General features: G+C 42.5%; 1 protein-coding gene and 2 long non-coding RNA genes across 11 annotated transcripts in view; 1 reads left to right on the forward strand and 2 right to left on the reverse strand.

Moving 5' to 3' along the window:
- The window catches only part of SPECC1L (sperm antigen with calponin homology and coiled-coil domains 1 like), a 101,004-nt gene extending 92,018 nt beyond the window's left edge, over nucleotides 1-8,986 (reverse strand). For 4 of the 8 annotated variants that reach the window (XR_005589735.1, XR_005589733.1, XR_005589734.1 and 1 more), the window contains exon 1: nucleotides 8,786-8,983. The gene's annotated coding sequence lies outside the window, so the exon portion shown is untranslated. Of the gene's footprint in view, nucleotides 1-8,785 lie in introns of all 8 variants that reach the window. The other 4 variants (XM_039505844.1, XM_039505847.1, XM_039505846.1 and 1 more) reach the window with 3 other exon arrangements.
- Nucleotides 8,239-13,204, forward strand: LOC120386489. Its single transcript, XR_005589744.1, has 3 exons — nucleotides 8,239-8,356; nucleotides 11,507-11,582; nucleotides 12,171-13,204. It is a non-coding gene; the product is annotated as an uncharacterized LOC120386489 (long non-coding RNA).
- Nucleotide 13,205: 1 nt separating this feature from the next.
- Nucleotides 13,206-17,356, reverse strand: LOC120386488. Of its 2 annotated transcripts, none has more exons than XR_005589743.1 (4): nucleotides 17,224-17,356; nucleotides 15,550-15,659; nucleotides 14,427-14,468; nucleotides 13,206-13,272 (listed from the first exon to the last, which is right to left on the reverse strand). It is a non-coding gene; the product is annotated as an uncharacterized LOC120386488 (long non-coding RNA). The 2 variants fall into 2 exon arrangements; XR_005589742.1 differs by having other exon boundaries at nucleotides 13,228-13,290.
- Nucleotides 17,357-19,020: the final 1,664 nt, after the last annotated feature.

Consider the following 19,020-nt stretch of genomic DNA (forward strand, 5'->3'; position numbering starts at 1 on the left):
AGTTTTTCCTAATATCCAACCTAAACCTCCCTCACTGCAGCTGGAGACCATTACTCCTTGTTCTGTCATCTGCTACCACTGAGAACAGTCTAGAGCCATCCTCTTTGGAACCCCCTAGCTGTGCAAGCTTTATGTTCAGACTACTACACAATCTCCTCCAACAAGGCCTGAACACTCCTTTTCTATGGATAGCTTCTCATTTTCATTAAAAAAATAAAAAATAAAAATCACGCTCTTCCTGCAACCTAATCTATTTTCATTTATATATCAAAAATCTCCCACCTTCTCCAGATTGTATGGAAGGAAACAGACACAGGACATGCTGAAGTATGTTTGTACAGTACTATTCCGTCTGGTGTTCTATACTCCTCCAAGCTGCAGAGGGCAGGTAACTGCTCAATTTATTAAGAACTATAAAATATTTCTATTTAATATCCGGACCCTGGTAAAGCATTAATATGGTTACCCCCATTTTGACCTGAGCAGCTAGTCAAAGTCAGGGCCTCTGTGGATGTTCCAGTTAGGTGTAGAAATTGGTGGTAGCCAGGTGTTTCTTTGTACACTTCTTGTATATAAGACTATTTCAAAGTCACCTGTCTCTGAATGCAGATGGAACCAAGAACAGTTTATCAGATTACCAGCCCCCCAAGGCCCATTTAGCCAACATTAGACCCCAAAATCATTCTCCCTAGTGTCTTCCATACTTCTGCTTGGCTTTTCCTTGTCTCTTTTCCTATGCCTCTCTCTCTCTCTCTGTTCTTGTCTGTGACCTCAGTATCTGTGTGTTCTCTCACATTCCCAAACACACCTACCCAAAACGATACTCAGCCCAAAAGCTCCTAGGCAGGTTCACACACACCTTTTGTCCTAGGTGGGGCTTATGTTTACAGTTAATTGAAGGGCGAGTTCACACTTATCAACTTCAATAAAGTTTTAAGAACCAATAACAAGGCTCATCCAGCTCATAAAAATATCCTCATTTTATAAATGGGGTAAGAGGTTCCCAAGAGTATACAGGAAGTAAGCATCAGACTGAGGAGTAGAACATGTCTTTTGGCTTACAGGCTGAGGCCTAATGCACTATCCCACAGGACAAGTCAGTCAGCCTTTCAGTGACTATTCTCTTTTCTATAATATGGGCCTAATATTTTATACTATCGCATCTGTAAAATTCAAAGCACTGGACAAAGGAGGGTAGGCCTAAATGACCAAATTTAGTATAATTAAGCATATATCTGAAGTAATTTTTCTCATAGGCATGATCATATGAGACATGAAGCATTCTATCATTACATATAAACTATTACAGCAGAATACAGGGTTCTGTTCCTAGCTCTGCTATGAGTTTCTCTAACAACCAGTGCAAGGTCACCTTTAAAACTTTATTCAATCCAAGAGGAGGCTCATCCTTCTCACAGGAAAGGATAAAGGATGACCTTACAGTTGAGAAAATCATCCCTGCTAATTCTGTACTAGATAAGCAGGAGAGAATGGGGCAGCGGTAGAAGGTGTACATAAGAGAATTAAGCCAATTGTAAATATCTTAATTTTTGTCAAAAAGAGCGAAGGAATAACAGACTCTAGAGGTGCACCCCATCTCATATTTATCTTGCCTAAGTGCTACATCATCATTAAGATGAGGGAGTCCAAAGGGAATTTGATGGTATAGCTTCCAACAGCTGAATCCATAATAAAGCATATACACCATCTTCAAGACCCATATTTAAGTCGTTACCCACTCTCATCAAGCCAAGACATAAAGCTGCTTTGTAAAATTCTATTTGCTTTTTCTTTGGGGTAGGGGGAGAAATAGAGGTGAACTCATTTTTTTCATCTTCAAATCACAGCGAAGAGTGTCAGGGCAAGCAAGCAAACTTGTTCTGATCAATTTGTGGCAATACAGCATGACCATGATGCCCATAAAATAGAACATACCACATGGGTTTTCCCAAAGAAAACTTGAGGGACTCCACTAACAAATCCCTCCATATAATGACAATATTTACCATATGACTTTCTGATGTCCAACAGGTAGGGAATTACAGAAACAGAGGGATATTTGTTTAGGAAAAGCAAAGCCACATCTAATGAGCAAGGGAGTGCTGCTGACAGGGTAAGAACAAAAGGTAAGAGAATTCTCCTACCTAATGGATACACAGTCAAACTTCAGGGACTGCTTGCTGAAAAAAGATTACTGGAACTTAGTAATGCAAGAAAAAGTAAAACCAGTTAACCTCTAACCCTAAAAACATCAGACTTTACTGGATCATTTTTACAGACGTTTCTATTTCAGTTAAGGCTTGTTAATTTTAAGATCGCCAAAGTTTTAGCATTGTCCTTTGTACAGAAAAATATACTGAAGACTCTCTCCCATTCCCCCCCAAAACACTGAGGAAATTCCATATCACAGTTTTTAAAGAATGCCCCATGTGTCAACACCAATGTCTGCTTTTAATTAAGAATGAAACTTGCTACACATTTAAACAAAGAGTTCTAAGAATTTCAAACTCTTGGCCAAAAGTTTTTCAAGACTGTTTTCAAGCAGCCAAAGGTTTATTTTCCACTGACAAAAAAGTAGTTCCTCTGTACAAGAGTGCAGAAAGGGAAGAAAAAAATACATTCCTTTTCATTGTTTAATGAAGAGACCATCAGTTTCTGTGTTATATTGATTACATAATGTGTTAGTTCATTACAAATGAACATTGGTTCAAGCAATGATCAAAGTCAAGTAAACTTTTAGATTAAAAAAGGGAACACAAAGAAAATTATACTAACATAACTGATGTTTAACTACAAAATTACCAACAACCATTTCAACTGTCTTCAAGATACACAGTTATTCAGAAAAACAATGAGGAACCGGTAGCATCTTAAAGACTAACAATGGACTTGTTGTTTTTGTGGATACAGACTAACATGGCTACCCCTCTGACAGTTATTCAGATGTCTAGGTTTTTTTAACACGATTAAAAATGTGAATGTAGCAAAATATGACAATCAAGCATTTCAACTCAAGGGAATGGACAGTAAAAGAGTGCATGCTGATTTATATGCACTCATATTCACCAATTTGTGCCAGGATGTCCACTAGTTTCACTGCAATTTTGCAGAAAGATGCAAGAAGAATTGCAAACTTGACATACATTCAGTATGAAAACAGATGTAAATTTTGTCTAAGTCTTAGCAATGAAGCCAAGTGTAAAAGATGAAGTATGTAAGGAACATGGGTGTGCTTCACCTAAATATTCTTCCTAAAAGATTTGATTACTTTACAGCACCTAACAAAATGTTAGAAGTGCCTCATCCTAGAATCTTCCCTGTTTTCTATGCAGTGAGCAATCCTAGGATTTGATCCTGTAATTTACACCCATACAACAGTTTAATTTCTGGGTAGTTTGCTCTGTGGTTTATCTGGAACATACTTCTTGCAAATAACCAACATTAAGAGAGCTTGAGGCATTCCGACATTAGGTACAAAGATAAAAATCAAAGTAATTATTGTTACCACATAGGAGAATAAATATGATTAATGCAATTGTCCTCTTACCTATGAAGAGGAATGTAATTGTGTGTGTGTAAAAAGTTTAGGCGCCACATTATTTGCAGTGTCTGCTCAGATGCAGCAGCCAACCACCACCTGCAAGTTGTATTAAATAATAAGTACTCCCAATGGTGAATTCTCAAGTAATTTTAATTTTAATTAAAGCAGAATAAGTACACTTTCCTTGTGACTATACCGTAATCATAGCTTCAAACTCATTCAATCTCTACAGCCAATTATCTTTTTCTTCATTATAAGTATATTACTAAAAAAGATTAAATCTTTAGGGTAATCAAAAACAAACACTGAAGCACATGCTTAACATTATTCACATGATTTTTTTCCCCTTGAAGCATATGGGTTTACTCACATTAGTAATGTTACACACTTGCTTAAGCATTTGTAGGATTAGAGCCAATATTTTCTAGTTAGAATCCAAAGGTACAAACAAGAGGCCAAATAAAGAACAGCATTTCTAAATGGAAGTCTAGTAAAGGATTCCTTGCTTTAAAAAGTAAAAAGCAACCAGAAAACTCCTTTTGAAAACAAAGCAGCCAAAAAAGCAGGTCATCTACAACTACTATTATTTATTTACACTTAAAAAGGTAACAGAGACCTATTGAATGCTCTAGGTGCCCTAACACATTTATTATACAATACAGTGAAATTCCAGAAGCACTAAAATAATCATTTCAACACGAACTTGGCCTGCCAGGCACATACATAAACTAATTTCCAACCCTTCATCATTATGGGAAGCACACCCTTCAGCCCTCTCCTCAAACCCTATCAAAAAGATGTCTTTTACAAAGTGCCTGGAAGATTACAAAATTTGGGCTATTTCACATCGGAGTGGTAGGGATAAATTCCAGATCAGGTGAATAGCACCATACAACACAAAACGCAATCCATGAAAAATCCATCACAGTTCACGGTAACTGAACCTATATTCCCCCTCCATGGACCCTCAAGGGCACCCATTCTGGGTCCCTGGCTCTCCAGCTATCACCTCTCTTTGCTAGAGATCCATGTTTCTTCCCCTCCAGACCTGGGTATTTCCAGTCTGTCCAGTTCCCTGCCTACACTGTGATGTTCCCAGCAAGCCAGACTGCCTGAACGGGCCAGCATCTGCACTTTACTTTCTTTCCAAAGGCTAACAGCATCATGACCCTCACATATAAGTTATCACACAGCTCTTTATAAGCAAGCACATTTATTCTTAATGCATTACAGAGAACCATTAAAAACAATAAAAGAACCTTAGCCATACATACCAGAGGTCACCCAAACAGCAACTTCTGGCTCTGGTAGGTTTCAGCCCTTCAAAACACACAAATGTTTTTTCCCCATTGTTACAAGTTCATAACAGTCTCAGATTCAAAACTGGAACACAGGAGGGGAAGAGCAGGCATTTCTTTACACAGCTTGAGCCTTTGATCTTAGCTTTTGGTAACAGGTAATCAGCAAAAACCCTTTTCTCAGGCTGGGTTTCTGCATTACCAGAACTGGGGAATTTGTATTCACCTCTCCCTAGATACTCCCCAGGAAAACCACCACATTTTTTGTTCCAAAGTCCATTCTTGTCTGGCAAATTGTTAAATATAATCCTCTAAACCCCCAGATCTCACATCTTTTGTACCTCTTCCCCCAAGAGGCTGCATGCAATCGTGTCTCATAATAATTCCAAAACCATTCACTTAATATAATGCACCCCAATGCAACTCTGTTTTACATACAAAATTCAAATCCCAGGCTGCTGACTCTAGCGACTGGAGAAATAAGAAAATGGTGACATTACAAGAGCCAAGAGAGTAAAAACTGAGTGGGAAAGGGATTCTTAGGCAAACTACTTAAAACTGGTTTGGGTTTTTCTATTAACATCTACTTACCCAAAATAATTCATTTTTTGGAAAAAAGGAAAACTTTGTTAGAGATACAACACCTATGGTATTCACAGATATCCCTAAGACACCTCAAAGGTCCTCCAACAAAATCAAGGATGACCAGATTTGATACTCTTTATGTTGCTAAGGTTTTAAAAAAAACAAAAACAAAAAACCCAAGCAAGGGCAGAGAAGCACTTTCATGACTATTTTATAATCAACATGGTGTTAACGCCAGCAATAGCCAGTCTATACTATGTCTCCCAAAGTTGTTTACTTTGCTGAAGAACTACTGGTTTTACCAACAGTGGGGAGAAAAATGTTCAAGAGCCCTAATGTAGACAGGACCTTTGTATCTGTAGAACAATCATAGAATATCAGGGTTGGAAGGGACCTCAAGAGGTCATCTAGTCCAATCCCCTGCTCAAAGCAGGACCCATCCCCATCTAAATCATCCCAGCCAGGGCTTTGTCAAGGCTGACCTTAAAAACCTCTAAGGAAGGAGATTCCACCACCTCCCTAGGTAACCCATTCCAGTGCTTCACCACCTTCTTAGTGAAAAAGTTTTTCCTAATATCCAACCTAAACCTCCCTCACTGCAGCTTGAGACCATTACTCCTTGTTCTGTCATCTGCTACCACTGAGAACAGTCTAGATCCATCCTCTTTGGAACCCCCTTTCAGATAGTTGAAAGCAGCTATCAAATCCCCCCTCATTCTTTTCTTCTGCAGAACTAAATAATGCCAGTTCCCTCAGCCTCTCCTCATAAGTAATGTGCTCCAGCCCCCTAGTCATTTTTATTGCCCTCCACTAGACTTTCCAATTTTTCCACATCCTTCTTGTATTGTGGGGCCCAAAACTGAACACAGTACTCCAGATGAGGCCTCAGCAGTGCCAAATAGAGGGGAATGATCACGTCCCCCGATCTGCTGGCAATGCTCCTACTTACATAGCCCAAAATGCTGTTAGCTTTCGTGACAACAAGGGCACACTGTTGACTTGTATCCAGCTTCTCGTTCACTGTAACCTCTAGGTCCTTTTCTGTAGAACTGCTGCCTAGCCACTCTGTCCCTAGTCTGTAGCAGTGCATGGGATTCTTTTGTCCTAAATGCAGGACTCTGCACTTGACCTTGTTCAACCTCATCAGATTTTTTTTGGCCCAATCCTCTAATATGTCTAGGTCCCTCTGTATCCTATCCCTACCCTATCTACCACTTCTCCCAGTTTAGTGTCATCTGAAAACTTGCTGAGGGTGCAATCCACACCATCCTCCAGATCATTAATGAAGATATTGAACAAAACTGGCCCCAGGACAGACCCTTGGGGCACTCCGCTTGATACCGGCTGCCAACTAGACATGGAGCCATTGATCACTACCCCTTGAGCACGATGATCTAGCCAGCTTTCTATCCACCTTATAGTCCATTCTTCCAGCCCATGCTGCTTTAACTTGCCAGCACGAATATTGTGGGAAACCGTATCAAAAGCTTTGCTAAAGTCAAGGAATAACACGTCCACTGCTTTCCCCTCATCCACAGAGCCAGTTATCTCATCAGAGAAGGCAATTAGGTTAGTCAGGCATGACTTGCCCTTGGTGAATCCATGCTGAATGTTCCTGATCACTTTCCTCTCCTCAAAGTGCTTCAAAATTGATTCCTTGAGGACCTGCTCCACGATTTTTCCAGGGACTGAGGTGAGGCCTGTAGTTCCCTGGATCCTCCTCCTTCCCTTTTTTAAAGATGAGCACTACATTAGCCTTTTTCCCCCTCCGGGAAAGGGGGTGGCTCCCGGGCTCAGTCCAAACAATATTCACACTGTAAAACCACTTCACAATATAACTAGTACCATTCTAGCAGAAAGGTTCTCTCTGAAGGTGCCAACCATTTCAACCACCAGCATAGATAGAGTACTTCATCCACAACCTGTTCCAGGCTTTTTGGTAAGGATAAGGGAGTTCGGTACAGTGTGCTTAGCAGGTGCTGAATCCCCACCACCTTGATTTCTTCTCTGATAATGTGGGGGAAGTAGAGAATACAGTGAGCCTGAGCTTTAGAGTGTACATTCTTTGCCATTTGTGTGTGTAAGGCTGCTCTCTATATTCGTTACCCAGCCAGCATGAAAATTTTAGGAATCCCCATCTGCAAAAATATGCAAAGGCCGCCACACACACAAAATTATTGTTCTGGTAGTGATGATTTCACTTCATTACACAGTAATCCCACTACAAATAGGGTAGAATTAGGACATACTGCTCTTCTTGGAAACATATTCAGCTAACTTTGCCTCTTTGGGGGGAAAAAAACACCACATGAGGGAAACAGTGCTGCTTAATTACAATATTTATATATAATCGTAATAACTATTTCCATCAAGTCACAAGTAGTCAATGAGGTATGTCGATTTGGTTTCATTAATAACTAAGGAACCTTTGTCCATTTAATGCCTTTTTTTAACGGTGTGAGTTAAGTGTTCTAGAGCCCACAGGCTGTTGGGCAGCAGGTCCCCTGGGAATAGCTGTACAGAAGAGGCCAGGGGAAGATGGAAAGGAAAGGAGTCTTACCTGGGCATGGGGGGTACAGGGGACAGCAGTAAGGACAAGAGGAAGAAGATAAGGGAAAAGGAGTAAGGGGACAGGGGAAAGCTCTCGAGGAAAGAAAGTAAACAAGAGACGGGTGGCAGGAGTAAGGAAATAGCGAGGGCAGCCGCAGAGAGTTGAGGTGGAAGGAGGAGGGAACAGAGTTCACTACCCTGACTGGCATGACAGTGGACACAAGCACTATCCCAGTCCGATAACCCGGCTTCACTGCGGGCTGTCCGGGCTCAACAGTCGGTGCGCGGTTTATTTACGCCCCGCGCGGTGCAGAATGCTCGTCCCGAGCAGCGGGGACACCCTCGGCCCCAGCGGGCGCTCGCCGCGCGTCTGCCGGGCCAGGTGAGGATGACAGCCAGGCCAGGCCCGGGGCGGGCCGTTTGCTGGGCAGCGCGGCTAGGGCGGGACAGGGGGTGCTGGGGCCGGCAGGACGGGAACTCCGGCAGCGGCAGGGTTAGCCCTGGCTGGCGCCTGTCAGCGCGGCGCTGGAGGGCGGCCCCAGGGGGAGGGGACAGGCTGGAGCGAGGAGACAAAGCTGGGGGGCGGCCGGGGGGCTCCCGGCGCGGAGCGCAGGCTGCGAGGCGGCAGGGCGGGGAGCAGAGAAGCGGGAGGTCACGGAGGGGCCCCTAGCAGGGGCGAGCTGCGGAGCCCCAGCGCAGCGGCGGGCGGGACAGAGAAGGGGTCAGTGGCCCGGGGCCTGGCGGGGCCTGTGGCTGGCGCGGCGCGGAGCCCCCTCCGGGAAAGCGGGTGGCTCCCGGGCTCGGTCCTTACCGGGCAGCGCCGCCTCCACTCTCGCTTCGTCACGGTCCGGGGAAGCGGCTCCGAGACCCGACAGCAGCGACCGGGGAGGGAGGGGTGGTCACGGCGATCGTCACTCCCCCTCCCCTGCCCTCCCCTCACCTCACCAGAGCCACTACACTGCGCAAGCGCCGAGCCTGGATGGGGGCGGGGCCCAGGCCGAGACTACGCAGCACGCGCGTTGGAAAAGCGCATGCGCGGCGGCGTCTCCCTCTGTCGGGCGAGGACCGCTTGGAACGTTAGCGCGCGCCGCCTGTTTCTCTGCTCCACGGTGAGGGGCGGAGCCAGGCCCACTGACGGCGCCGGGGTGTTGGCTCCTCCCACCTACTGATGCCCAGCGAGCGAGGACCTCGAGCCGGTTTGGCCTGGTCCCCCCGTGCTCGGACCCCGGCTGCGTTGGGGACCCGCTGCCACACATGGCAGAACGGGTTTGGCGGCTGCTCTGGTCAAGCGGGGTCCTTGAGCCAATGGCCCCGGGAAACGACCGTCTGCACCGCAGCCCCCGGTCTGGGTGATGAGTGGGCGCCCCCGTCTCCTCAGCTCCCTCAGCCAGTGGGAGACAGGGACTCGGCCCAAGACCCAGCCTGCTCTGCCAGCTCGCTTCCAGGGTGACCCGATACCAAGGGTGAAAAATCACCTCAGGCAGTAGGCGGTAATTGGTACCTATCTCGACACTTCAGCCCACGCTGAGATGCCTTGAAATGGCTACAGGGCCACCTCCAGTAACAGCCAAATTGTCATCAGCATCACCTACTAGGAAGGAGAAAGGAGAGGTTGATGTGTTCTTGACAACCTTGCTGGCCTCCAGTCCTTTTCCTACTGGTGATGGGCTCAGTAGGAGCAGGGTTATAGGGTGTAATCCATAGGGATGTTTAGTTTGAATTGGAAAAAAAATAGTGCTAGTTTGGATGGAGTCAAGTATCAGGGGTAGTTGTGTTAGTCTGTATCCACAGAAATAACAAGGAGTCTGGTGGCATCTTAGAGACTAACACATTTATTTGGGCATAGGTTTTTGTGGGTAAATAACCCACTTCTTCAGATGCATGGAATGAAAATTACTGATGCAGGCATTATACATGAAGAGAAGGGGTTACCTTGCAAGTGGAGAACCAGTGTTGACAGGGCCAATTCAATCAGAGTGGATGTAGTCCACTCCCAATAATTGAGGAGGAGTTGTCAGTACCAAGTAGCCACATCACAAGAAACACCATCATAAATGGTACCCTAGTTGCAATCTCAAGTGGTCTGTCCACAGGCATAAAAATGTTCTCTGTTTGGTATTGGTGAGATCCAATACTTCCAATCAAGATTCCTTATCTTTAGCTTAGTAAAAGTACTATTAGTAGTAGTCTGCTAGCTCTACTTTGAGTCACTATCATGTTCTACAAAAAGGTAATTTTATATTAAAATGAAAATAAATTTGCTTTAATTTTGGACATGGATTTTAAAAACTGGCAATGATTATCTCAGTAAAACATCATTGCCATCACTTTTACTAAAATATTTGTCATTTGCATTTATTGTAATTTTCTTGCATCTGTCAGTGTGGTCACTTCAAATGCCACTCAGCATTACATTTTAGAATATCAGAGTTGGAAGGGACCTTAGGAGGTCATCTAGTCCAACTCCCTACTCAAAGCAGAACCAGGCCCTAGATCCCTAAGTAGCCCCCTCAAGGATTAAACTCACAACCCTGGGTTTAGCAGGCTAATGCTCAAACCACTGAGCTATCCCTCCCCCCTAAAAAATTAATCACCATCATGGCTGCTAATTCTAAAGCTCAGAATTATAATATGAAAGAATGATTGTAAAGTGATAATCCTTGGTCAGAAAAGAATGGGTACTTATCCTACAGTAACTACTGTTCTTTGAGATGTCATAGGCAGCCTGGATCCTATTGAGGTGCTTGTGCACCTCATGCATGCAAGATTGGAGTTTTTTTGAAAGCGGTGTTAGCTGGGCCGCGCATGCATCATATAGCTCCTTATGCACCATACAAGGAGACAGGGTGGATCATCTGTGACCCCTTCTCAGTGCCCTTGCCATTCAAAGCCAGTGTTGCTGAGGACTCCAAAAAACAGGGATGAAGGGTGGGCAAGTCACGGGATACAGACACTATACAACACCTCAAAGAATCAAAGTTACTGAAGGACAAGTAACCATTCTTTCTTCTTCATGAAGACTGAATATGGGATTTGATCTTAGGTTGTTTGCCAGTGCTGGAGAGACTGGAACCAGTCTCCTAGGTGGCAGGTCCTTGCTGATTGGGAGTTAATCATAGTCCTATGAACTCTATTGTCTGCGATGGCATGAGTGATGATTTTTCATAGTTCACAGTGAATACTAGTTGAGAGAACAGGGAAAGGACATAGTCTAAGGCTGTTGCAGTCTCTTATTGGGACCTGCCTCTGATCAGCTAATCATCCAGGTGAGGTGGGTACATAGATTCCCTGCTTCCTTAAATGCACTGCCAGGCATTTGGTGAATACTCTCAGTGGCATGAGAGGCAGAACTCTGTATTGGTAATGGCTGGGCCTCACTGTGAATCTTAGGTATTTCCTCTGGGCCAGATGGATGTATGCATTCTGCAAGCCAAGAGCTACAAACTAGCCTTGCATTTAAAGAAATGGACTGATGGAAGCAAGTATTACCATCCTGAATCTGAGGGTATATGTATTTGTTTCGTTTCCTCAGCTGTAGATGTAGAACTCCTTTCTTCTTTCAAATGAGGAAATACCCAGAGAGTGGAGTGTGGTATTTGAGTCCTTTGGTGAGTACAGAGTATCATCTGTCCTCTTTCTGAGCAGCTCTGAGCCCTGAAGCAGTAAACCCTCAATCATAGCCTGTATTTTTCTCTGAATGCCCACTGCCTGTAGCTGTGATGCCTGGCACATTGTTATCACAGTGGCCATAGACGTAGCCTTAGTTTTGGAGGCATCCATGGCCACCACTTGACCTTCTTTAGTTATATCTTTAGGCTCCTCTTGGCTGCAGGATCTTCACAAGGTACGTGTTACTCTGTCTTATGTTAGGAAGGCAGTTAGCCACACGCAGTTGTAGGGAAGCTGAGAAGTACAATCCAAAAAGGTTGCGCCTTCTCAGACCCTTGCCTTACTCATATTCAGCTTTTAGTATATTGCTGATATGAAGAAGGAGCTTGGGTTGTGGTGGGTGTAGACGTATTTAAACTCCCAGGGAGGTACTTGGTACTTCTTGACTAACTTTGCGGTGGAAGTTAGCATGGTCAGTGTATACCATAGGGCCTTAGTGAGGTCAAGTAATCCCTCATTTATGGGGAAGATGATCCTGGCTGGTTCAGAAGCTGACAAAACAACAAATAGCTTGTGTGATTTCTCAGATATGACTAACATCTCTATCTCCAATCAATCCTCACAAGGAACTTCTGGAACATCATGATGTCTGTTGCTGGTATCGAATGCTGGGGCTACTGCATCATCAGGTGACAAAGACAAAAAGTGCTTTGGATCTGTCTCTGTATCTGGCTCTTCCTGGTAGTCTGGTGTAGGAATGCTAATGGGGAGTGACGTCTTCCTCTTGAGTGTGGTTGAGACTGACATCTCAATGCCTGCGATAGTGGACCCCTGTACCACCAATAAGGACACTGGCATACCAAAAGAATACAGCTGTCTTGTTGGGTATTGGCCAGTCCACAGCTATTCCTTACAGACTGGAGGCAGTTGAGCCCTGTAGGGTAACCTGGGAGGTACATCCATAGTGTCAATAACTGACCTCAGAGGAGCGACGAGGAGAATGTATGCCCTGGTAATGGTGAGCAGTAGACCACTGTCATGTGCCAAAGTATATGGGACTGTTGGTATTAGAGTCGATAAATGTCTCAGCTGAGATGACGGTCTTGGTTCTCTGGGCTTATCCTCCAAAGTGAGCATTGACTCCGATGAATGGGTCATTGTAGCTGGGGTCGGTGCTAGAGTTGTTTGCTACATCGTATACTGCTTTTCCTCAACCCTTGACACCATGTGGGGCATTGTGGGATTTATCTCCGGAGGCTTTATGGCGTCTGTCCTTATGGGATGAAACAGATCCCTCTGGAATCTCTGTATTTGAAGATACTTCTTTGATACCAGAAGTGTTGGTACCAGCATTGATGCCAATGATGTTGAAGATGGCTTTGATGCCAGTGCTAGATTTTGCACTGGTCTTTAATGTTGCTTGTCTTCTAGGTGGGATGCTGGATGAAGCTAGAAGAATTCCGGAATTTGTCTCCCCAGGATCTGAAACCTTCATGGACTGTGCCAGAAAATGGAGCTTTAGCCTCATATCTCGCAACTTGCACATTCTCATGGAGAGTGACAAGTATACCGAGATGATGTTCCATCTATGAGTCCTGCTGTGTCCTCCTTTTGGGGGAGTGGGGGTTAGGCCATTGTAGGATGGACAGGATTAAAGCCCAGATTTTGTCTCCCCTGTATGAAGAGGCCCTGTATAGGTGGACAATTCTGTTCTTAAAAAAGGTAAATTTTATTAAAAACAAGAAAGAAAGAAAATACATCTGGAACTTAGGCTTTTGCTAGATTTTAAAGGAGCAATTCCAAAAATCAAGCACCCCAAAATAGCTTTCTTGGGGGTTCAACTTAAAGGTTACAAGCAAACAAAAGCATCTGTCATTAGCACAGAGGAGTCCACAAGCCAATAAGAAATAAAAGAAATAACCCTAATCACGTCTAGCTAAACATTCTGATCTACTTACACACTTGGAGTTCAGATAGGTAGTTCTAGGCATGATCTGAAGACGTATAATCATACCTGACTTAGCTGCTTATAGCATGGCTGCTCTGTCTCTCCAACCGAGAGAACAACAGACAAAGTTTCTTTCCCAATTTTAAAAAGTTCTACCTTCCCATTGGCTCTTTTGGTCAGGTGCCCACCTTTTTTTCCCCTTTACCTGGGGGACTTGTTAACCCTTTACAGGTAAAGCAAGTAAAGAACATCTACCAAGCGGGATTTTACGGCTAACTGGCTGGCTGGGTGTCCATCAAAGGGAGCTATCCCCCCACTTTATTTATCACAACTTCCTACAGGGCCTGATACAAAACTCTCGCTGAAATCAAGGGAGTCTTTCCATTGCCTTCAATGAGAGAGAGAGATCATGCCCAAAGTAAGGAAAATATGTCACTAACCCATACATCTCAGAGCAATATATCTGAAATATTTAGATATAATTTGTCTTATTAATTCTGTTTACCAATACGATAATCTAGGCATTGAGTTTTGATCCATTTGTAACAATGAGTTTTACACTTGAAAATCTAAATGACAGAAAATAAAATTCAACCAATGTTTGTTCAACTCAGTTCATAGGATTTCCTTGGAGTTTAATATCCTTTTGCCATTTAATTTTTTTATGCTTATAAAACAAACTGGCAACTGAGTTACCGGTAATTAAATTGAGATGTGGTGGCCTTGCCCTAGGTGTAGAACTAGACATCTGTGCAAAGTGGGTGTAAAATGCTACCAAACCAGAACAACAATATTTTACGCCCACTTTGCACAAAAATAAATTACTATAAAAGGGGCAAGACAGTAGAGAATCATGTCCTGTAATTACTTTGTACAGAGCATTTATTAAACATACCTGGAAAGGTGTGCCCATTTCTGGTGCCATAATAGAGGAAGCCTGGAAAAGGTACAGGTAAATAATATCAAAGGCATCAGTAGTTAAGAAGACTAGGCTTGCATTCATTAAGAGCCAAATACTTGTTCTGTTAACAACAATAGGAATTTTATTATTTACTTCAGCTGGAAAAGGATATGGCCTTAAGGGATTAACGGAGTGGAAAGGGTCTTAGAGGTGATCTTAACAAAGGGTCATTGTAATAATTTAGATGGAGTATATGAACTAAAAGTGTTAAAGTAACCCAGTCACTGTCCTACATTAAACAGTATTAATTAAACGAGGCCTGGGGTTTGGTATACAGAGACTTCAGCCTGTGTTTATTTTGGCAAACATAGTATTTAAAAATCTTTTAAACTTTTTATTAACGATACCAAAAAGGAAAAAACAAACAGTTAAAGCATTTGAAATGTGAACTCTTAAGGCAGGGTTTCATTTTAACAACATTTCTTGTGCCCTTTCCCTTTATCTGGAGAGTTTAAAATGGTATCAACTATGGTAATAACTGTCCTTTTTGGGAATGGAGAAGTTAGTGGAGATGAGGTGGAGGAGATGATGCTGCTGCTGCTGCTGCTAAAGTCTAATCTTAGATGGAAAAGTGCCCTTGTTTGAGTTTCTTAGATGGTATCCAAGATGGTAATAACTGGCATCCCAAGTGGTGTTTGGGATTCAGCTGCAGTCAGTAGAGATGGCGATGCCATCGGTCATCCTGTCTCGGGCCCGGTTTTGCCAGGATTGGGATGATGAAGGCCCGGAGTCCCTAGTAACAGCCATGATGGTGAAGCTCGCTCTAGTAGCCTTTATCTATTCTTTTTTTTTTTTCGTACTTTCCCCACAAAATCTTTTTTTTTTTTTAAGGATCCACAAATGGAATGATAGGTGGAATAGCCTCTCCCCTCATTATTTAATTACTAATTGCCATATCTTTTGGCTTTACATTTTTTGTTCTTAAGCATAATTTTAACAGTCTTTTAATCATATTAACATGGCCTTTTTTTTGTTTAGACTAATTCAGTTATTGTCTCCCTTTTGTACCTTCCCCATTAGCATTGGTTATTGTAACATCTTAGGAACTTTTACATACTTTTTACAGTTGAACTCATAATTCGGATAAATTTGTAGGTCCAATTGTTACAACAGGGTTCAATCCTGCAGTTGTCTTGCAGGCAGAATATATCCAGAGTCATTTGAAATCTGTTAGAAACCAGTAAAAGATGTTAAAAGTTAACTCCAGTCTTTCAAAGGAGCACTTCATAAATGGATTTAGAGGCATAGTTATGAGATAAACAAGGAAGTACTTGAGAATCTTTTTTTTTAAATATATCATAGTATAAATCTAAGAATAAATATTTCATATCTTTCCTTTATAGCTTTTCTCACAATTATGCCAAACACCCCAATCGTATGCCACATTGTTTGTACATAATCTAAGAATATTTGATGGTTTACTAGTCCCAGAATGCTGCCTAGTGTATTTTAAATTCTACTGAAATTTAATGGTCTAGCATAGAGTACGAGGATGCTCTTTGACCGTGATTCCCAAACTTTTGAGTACTGTTATGCCCTTTCAAATATTTTAAAACTTTTGGGGTTCCCCACAACCAAATTCTGTGTTTTTTACTGATTTAGGACACTAGAGTTTGAATGGTTTTGCAACTTCTTTTCAACTGCATACAGTTTGTTTAATTATATAATGTGATTTAAGCTGGGTTTTTTAAACTATAACTTGAAAATATGGATGTTTTTGTGTGTTCACAGCCTAAGATTTTAGTGAGAAGAATGGTCCTGTTTCAGACTCCATAGTTACACAGTATTTGGTTGAATTTCTAATAGCACCAGATGTAAATAGTTTTCCAAGTTTAACTATTTCTGTGTTTAGTTTTCACAGAAATTATTGCTGAAAACCCAGACTCACAGAAATACCTGGAAGCACAGGAAAGTAGCATTTTCATAGTTTCATCTCTGAGTTATTTATACTTCCTTTTAACAAAAAAAAGACAGAATGGCTGGTTTGATAGATTTGAAAATTTGGTTTTTAGTGTGTGATCACTGGACAATTCTAAGCGATTTTCTTGTGTGTTGAGATACTTAAGTTTGGAATGGAGTCAGTAGTTACCAAGAATGGATATAGAATCCAGTCAGTATCATCTTCTGCTGAATCTGTGCTAGATGTAGGCTTAGCACCTGGTCAGAATTCTTCCATTATAAAGATAAGATGCACCTGTCTCTCCCTCAGCCCCCCCTCCCCATCTGCTAGTCCTGGTGGTGCTGCTGCTAGTACCGGGAGCCTCTCTTTGTTCTCTGCTCCAGCAAGGACTTGCAGGTGAGAGACTTCCTGCTGAATGCTTCCCCCAAGAGGAAGTTCCTTTGTTGAAGGCCCCCTACAGGAGCAGAGGGCACCGAGATGCTGCCATCCCCCAGTACCAGCATAAGATGCAGACTCACAGGTAAGATACAGCTGATTTTTAAGCCTAGAAATGGGGGGGTGGTGGCATATTGATTAAATTCCCCCCCAAACACTCATAGCTCCCCATCTCTCTCAGTTTGGGAGGCATTGTTCTATGGTTACTGAACTGCAAAGGGATGCTCTCTGATTGGCTCAGGGCCAGTCAGTGCACAGGAATTCCCAGTCAAAACCATACTTTCAATTCCTGTACGCAGAGTAGACCTGGAAGGGGGAGCACATCCCCTTCCTTTATGAAAAGCAGAAGGGAGCTTCCCCTCCTCTTCCTGGCTCAGGTAAGCAAGCAGTACTCACCCAGAGTTCCCCACCTTCTTGACTGGTGTGTTGGGAGCTCCCCTTCCTGATTCAATGTACTCCAGTCACCGTACAGCAAAGCCGCAAGTCCCTCCACTTTGATTTAAATATTGCCATCCGTATGCCCACAAACCATGGCTGTCTCAGTGTAATTTGCAAGATCCTCAGGTCAGGGACCATGTCTTTATTCTCTCTGCAAAGTACCACGTGCACCCAACTGCTCTACGCAGTAGTGTTAAATGACGAAGTTTATGGCTGCTTTAGTTTTGAGGCAATACGCCTATAACAAGATTGGCATAGCCCTAAAATAAACTCTTCTTCACCTGTCACTGTCCGCATGTACATCTCACAGCAGCTTCCATTTAACTCAGCAGTAATTGTAACCTGGTCATGGAGTTCATTTAACCCAGCCTCCTATTACATCTTGCAGTTACGAAGTGTCCACAAGGTAGCACGTGATAAAAATCCAAAGATTAAATTGTACATCATAAGCTTTTATCAAATACCATTCACACATTATCAAATGCCATTCACGCATTCAGTCCAGCCTTCACGGCCCAATGTGTATTTAAATAAGACCAATGGAACTTGGCAAACACAGATACAAGAGATTTTATTTAACCTTGTGTACAAACAACGGCTAAAAAAGCCTTAGATTTTTATTTCCAAATACAGTTTTTGGATCCTTTTTTATGCCATTTATCTTCAGAAAATTTAAAAAAATCCAGCATGACCATTTTTTTTATTTTTTCTCTGCTGCATTCTTTGGGCCTAATCCTGAAAGCTTTTGAGCCCAGCAAGTCTCATTAATTTCAATGGGAGTTACGTGTGCTCAGCACCTTTCAGGATTAGGGCATTTATTCAGTTTTTGAAAACAGAGCACTAATTGGGTATTGAAGCACTAACAATAGCGTTATAAAATGTCAAAGCAGAGTCTTTAACATGAAACATGGTGGTATTAAACAATGCAGACAATATTAGCTCTACAGCGAAACTCAAATTACCCACCACCAATGAACAAGTTTCTTCTACACCTCATACTTTAGTACTAATTATATAATTTAATTGTATTTATATTTAAATAAATAGTTTTATTATCTGCTTTTCTTTGAACTCTGCACGGATTATAAACACTTGCAACAGTAGAGATAAGAACAAACTACATAAGTTACATAGGCAAGAGAAGGCTTGGTTTTTATTTATTTTTTTTGCTAAACAGACAGAATGGACATAAATTTCACAATGTCCCATTCTGAGATTTTCTTTTTTAATTCACTTTCATTCTGACTTCCTCAGTTATCCAACATCCTTCTCTTCCAGTTTTAGTATTTCATAGTCACTTGTAGTATTAAGATCTTAGCTTGGATACTCATAATTGGAAACATCTACTCTGGTGTAGGTAACAGTTTTACCCAATGCTCCTACATTGCAGTTGTTGTGCAGCATTCTCAAGCATTTGAAAATTGATGAGAAGCCCAATCCAAGACATCAGGCGGTGAGTATCTTAAGAAGGGATCAGGTAGGGGATAGGCTAAGAAGTACTGCTGTGAAGGATTTGCTATGGCTCTTTCTGCATTAAGTATTTGAAACTGTTTTCAAATACAGTTTTAGTTTATCATGACTGACACAGTTTATGTCTGCACCCAAATTCATTACTGATTCCTCAATGGGCCTAAAAGGGAGGAAATGTGAGGTTCTCTTTGCAAAGATTGATGCTTGATGATTCCATTGGGGGTGGAGGAAGAGGTGGATTTGCTCCTCTACTGAGCAGCCAGTGAGGCCCACACTTAACTCCAT

Source organism: Mauremys reevesii, linkage group 18 (assembly GCF_016161935.1).
Source record: "Mauremys reevesii isolate NIE-2019 linkage group 18, ASM1616193v1, whole genome shotgun sequence".
In the NCBI taxonomy this organism is placed as follows: Eukaryota; Metazoa; Chordata; order Testudines; family Geoemydidae; genus Mauremys; species Mauremys reevesii.